The sequence below is a fragment of the Anopheles moucheti genome (genome assembly GCF_943734755.1).
Source record: "Anopheles moucheti chromosome X unlocalized genomic scaffold, idAnoMoucSN_F20_07 X_unloc_2, whole genome shotgun sequence".
Lineage (NCBI taxonomy): Eukaryota > Metazoa > Arthropoda > Insecta > Diptera > Culicidae > Anopheles > Anopheles moucheti.
The window spans coordinates 1,160,001-1,165,000 of record NW_026453526.1 but is presented as its reverse complement, the minus strand read 5'-3'; positions in this window follow the sequence as shown (position 1 = coordinate 1,165,000).

Genomic DNA, 5,000 nt, shown 5'->3' with positions numbered 1-5,000 from the left:
CTTCGCCGGGCAGTGCTCGGGAGAGGACCGCAGCAAAGCGTGTATCCGGTGTGGCGCGGAAGGCCACAAGGCAGCGAGCTGCACTGGCGAGGCTCGCTGTTTGAAGTGTGGCGGCCCGCACTCGATTGCCGCAGCTTCGTGCAAAGCTGCAGCCACACGATGATGATAGAAGTGCTCCAGATAAATATCGGTAAGAGCAGGAGCGCTCAGGATCTTGCGCTCCAGCGGATGAGGGAGGAGGGAGCAGACGTGATGCTCATCACGGAGCTCTATGCTGTGCCGGCCAACAATGGGAACTGGGCATCCGACGACGCACTGAAGGCCGCGATCGTCACCAGTGGCCAACGGTTTCCCATACAGCGGGTGAGGAGCGTGCAGCATCCGGGCATCGTAGCTGCCGAGGTGGCGGGCATCGTTGTCATCTGCTGCTATATTCCGCCATCGATCGGCCTCCCGGAGTTCGAGCAGCAGATGGACCGGCTGGAGGTACTTGCGCGAGGCCACCCTTGCGTGCTGATAGCTGGTGACTTCAACGCGTGGCATGGGGCCTGGGGGAGCGAGCGGGCCAACCTTAAGGGTGAGGCGCTCCTTCAGACGGTTACCAGCCTAGGATTGGAGGTCCTCAACCGCGGCACGGAGCCGACATTCCTGGGGAACGGTGTGGCTCGGCCCAGCAGAGTGGACGTCGCCTTCGCGAGTCCAACGCTCTGCCGATCGGATGGAGCAGCGGAGGACATCAGCTCCTGGCGGACGCTAGACCGCTACTCCTATAGCGACCACCGCTATATTCGGTTTGCGGTCGGGCAACAGCATCGTACAGGTCAGCGGCCCGGACGGGGCATTCATCAGCAGGAAGGTGTCGAAGTACGGGAGGCGGGTACTCGCTGGCGAACTCGCCAGTTTTGCCCCCGTACTTTCGAGCTGGCACTTGAGGCGACCCGTTTTGCCGATCGGGTGACCGATGCGGCAAGCCTGGGGATGGTGCTTACGGAGGCCTGCGACGCTACCATGGCGAGGATTGGGCAGTCGCAGCAGCAGAGGAGGAACTGCAACACATATTGGTGGACTCCGGATATCGAGGAGCTGACCGAGCGCTGCCGGTTGGCTCGGGAGCGACAGTTATTGGCCCTCGACGAGACGTCCGCCGAACTGGCTTCAGAGGAACATCAGGAGGCGCGTGCTGCCTTAAGGGTGGCAATTAAGGCCAGCAAGCAGCGCCAGTTCGATGAGTGGCTGCAGGCCCTGGCTGCAGATGAGACGGGACAGTGGTTCCGGCAAGTGCTTCTTCGGTTTCGGGGCAGCTGGACGGCGCGTGAACGCGATCCAGCGGTGTTGCAGCGGATCGTCGAGGAGCTGTTTCCGGAGCATCCCCCGGTCGAGTGGCCGGACGTCACGCCTTCGGAAGGGGACACTCCGGTCCGTCCGATCAGCTGCGCGGAGCTCCAGGCGATAGCGAGCGAGCTGCATCCGCGGAAGGCGCCTGGCCTCGATGGAGTACCGAACGCTGCGGTAACGGCTGCCATCCGGAAGTATCCGGAGCCATTCGCTGGTGTCTACCAGCGCTGCTTGGACACCGGCGAAATACCACGCGAATGGAAAAGGCAGAAGCTGGTGCTGTTGCCTAAGCCGGGTAAGCCGCCGGGCGAAGCCTCGTCCTGCCGCCCTATCTGCTTGATCGACAATCCGGCGAAGGTCTTCGAGAGGACTACGCTGGACAGACTCAACGAGCACCTGGAGGATCCGGAGGCACCTCGGCTGGCCGAGAACCAGTTCGGATTCCGGAAGCAGCGGAGCACCCTGCAGGCGATCCAGCTGGTGGTGGAAGCAGGCGAGCGCGCGATGTCCTACGGACGGACTAACAACCGGGATAAGCGCTGTCTGCTGGTTGTGGCGTTGGACGTCAGAAACGCCTTTAACACCGCCAGCTGGCAGGCGATAGCGATGGCCCTGCGTGAGAAGGAGGTTCCAGCGCAGCTGCAACTCCTGCTCCGCGACTATTTCACCGACAGGGAGCTGGTGTACGACACCCACGACGGCCCGGTGTCACGTCGGGTGACGGCAGGCGTTCCACAGGGGTCAATCCTTGGCCCGACTCTGTGGAACGTTATGTACGACGGCGTTCTGCGGATCCAGCTCCCTGAAGGGGCCACCATCGTCGGCTTTGCCGATGACATCGCCATCCTGGCCGAGGGCTGCACACCCGAGGAGTCGGCGACGGTCGCGGAGGCTGCGATCGACGCGGTGATGGGGTGGCTCGAGGCACGTCACCTTAGTCTCGCCCCCCACAAAACCGAGGTGGTTCTGATATCGAGTCTGCGTCGAGGACGTTTGGAAATTCCTGTGCGCGTCGGCGAAGTGGTCTGCACGTCAAAGCGATCGATACGCTACCTGGGGGTACAACTCCACGAGAAACTCTCGTGGAAACCGCACGTGGAAGCGGCCGCGGACAAGGCCCTCCGTGCGGTGGCGGTGGTTACCTCGGTGATGAGGAACCACAGCGGCCCCCAGGTGGCCAAGCGGCGGTTGCTGGCAGGAGTCGCTGAGTCGGTGATCCGGTACGCCTCGCCCATCTGGGCTAAGGCGACAGACATGCAGTGGTGCCGAAGACGACTGGCCCAGGTCCAGAAGCCACTGGCACGTGGGGTATCGAGTTCGTTCCGCTCGGTATCCTACGAGGTGTCAGTGGTGATGGCTGGTTTGGTGCCGTACTGGCTGGTCGTCAACGAGGACGCAAGGTGTTATAGCAGGCTGCTGGTCGAGCCTGGCGCCAGCAGGAAGGAGGTACGAGCGGCGGAGCGAGCAGCCACGATGATGCAATGGCAGGACGCCTGGGACCGTGCGGCGGCAACACCATCGGCCAGCCGCTATCAGACGTGGGCACACAGTCTGATTCCCGACCTGCACCGGTGGACGGGACGAAAGCACGGGAAGGTGGACTTCCACCTTTCGCAGGTGCTCTCCGGACACGGATTCTTCCGGGAGTACCTGCACGTCTGCGGCTTCGCTTCGTCTCCGGAGTGTCCACGGTGCGTGGGGTCGGTCGAGTCGGTGGCCCACGTCTTGTTCGAGTGCCCCGTGTTTGAGGAGATCCGACGTGAGCTGCTGGGCTGGGGGACACCCGAGTCGGTCCAGCTTAACAACATCGCAGAGAAGCTGCTGGAGAGTGCGGAGTGGTGGGACCGCATTCAGAAAGCAGCAAAGACCATCACCACAGTGCTTCAACAGCTGTGGCGCGATGAGGAAGCGCTCACCAATGGTCGAACGGAAGCGGCTTTCGCCGAGGACGAGGAAGTGGTCCTCGAAAGTGTGGCCGCACTCTTCGGTGAGGAGATGGACGACGTCATCATCGAAGACATCACGCGGCGCGTGAACGAGGCGCGAGCAGCGCGTCAGCGATCTGCCCGCAACCGACGGCTTCGCGGCAGAGCGGAGGATCGGGCGCGAGTGCGACTGGCTGCGGACGTCGCAGCAGCACTGGCCGCCCGAGATGACGAGATACTGCGGACGGCAGTAGAGGCGGAGCGAGCGGGCCTAGCTCCTCCTCCCATACCTAGGCGTAGCAGAGGGGGACCACCTTCCCCTGAAACGGTTAGAATTCGCCATGAGCGGCGTCTATTCATGCAGCGCGCATGGCGAGCTCGGGTCCAGGCTGAGGGACCCTCGACGACGCGCCGCCGTCGGACCGCGCCTACGGAGGCGGACCTGATAAGGTCTCGGCGGAACAGACGCGAAAACGAAAGGCGCCGTCGTGCTTTGGCTGCAGGCCGACGATGGACACCCGCGGAGGAGGCTGCCGCCAGCGAGGCGGAATGGTCAGATCGATAGATGTCGGGTTGACTTCTTGAGATCTCCGAGAGGGGAAGAAAGAGAGAGTCACGCGGACTCAGTATGTGTACGCCTTTAAAATGCGGATTAAGATACGGAAAATTGAATAAATAAATCGCGAAGAGATATCCGAAAGGGTTCGCAACGACGTAGGACAAAATCCCTGGCGGGCGACGTCCTACGTCAAGAGGGTAGGTTTATAAGGTATTTTTGTACAATAAAACCTGCATTTCTTAAAAAAAAAAAAAAAACGAAGTGGAGCTTGCGGCTTAATTTGACTCAACACGGGAAAATTTACCAGGTCCGAACTTATCGAGGTAAGACAGATTGAGAGCTCTTTCTCAAATTTAAGGGTAGTGGTGCATGGCCGTTCTTAGTTCGTGGAATGATTTGTCTGGTTAATTCCGATAACGAACGCGACTCAAACAAGCTAACTAGAACGCTGTCAGCAGTGCACCTCCGGGCGCACCTGACGTCAAGGCCGGCGGCCCCTTCACGGGCGGTCGTCGGCCACGTTTGCCCTGCTTAGCGGGACAACTTGTGTTTAGCAAGGTGAGAATGAGCGATAACAGGTCCGTGATGCCCTTAGATGTTCTGGGCTGCACGCGTGCTACAATGTGAGCAGCAGCGTGTTCTCGCCAATTGGCGCCCCCATTCCGAGAGGAACGGGAAATCACCCAAATGCTCATTTAGTTGGGATTGGGGACTGCAACGGTCCCCATGAACCTGGAATTTCTAGTAAGTGCTAGTCATTAGCTAGCGCTGATTACGTCCCTGCCCTTTGTACACACCGCCCGTCGCTACTACCGATGGATTATTTAGTGAGGTCTCTGGAGGCACACCTTCCGCGGTTCCTTCGTGAGCTGCAGCTGGCATGGCCGAAGTTGACCGAACTTGATGATTTAGAGGAAGTAAAAGTCGTAACAAGGTTTCCGTAGGTGAACCTGCGGAAGGATCATTACCGATCAATACATATATGTTGTTGTGTGAGTTGGTTAGAGAGATAGAGAAACACGGTATCAGCAGAACAAACTGCTATGTTACCTTTTGGGGGCCGCGCACGCCAATTAGACCCGCGAGAGAGGTGTGTCTATACTACGATATTGAGCGTGCGCGACCGTAGGCCAGTGGCCTTCGTACCTGTGCGCACACTCCCAATGGCAGCCATCGAACGC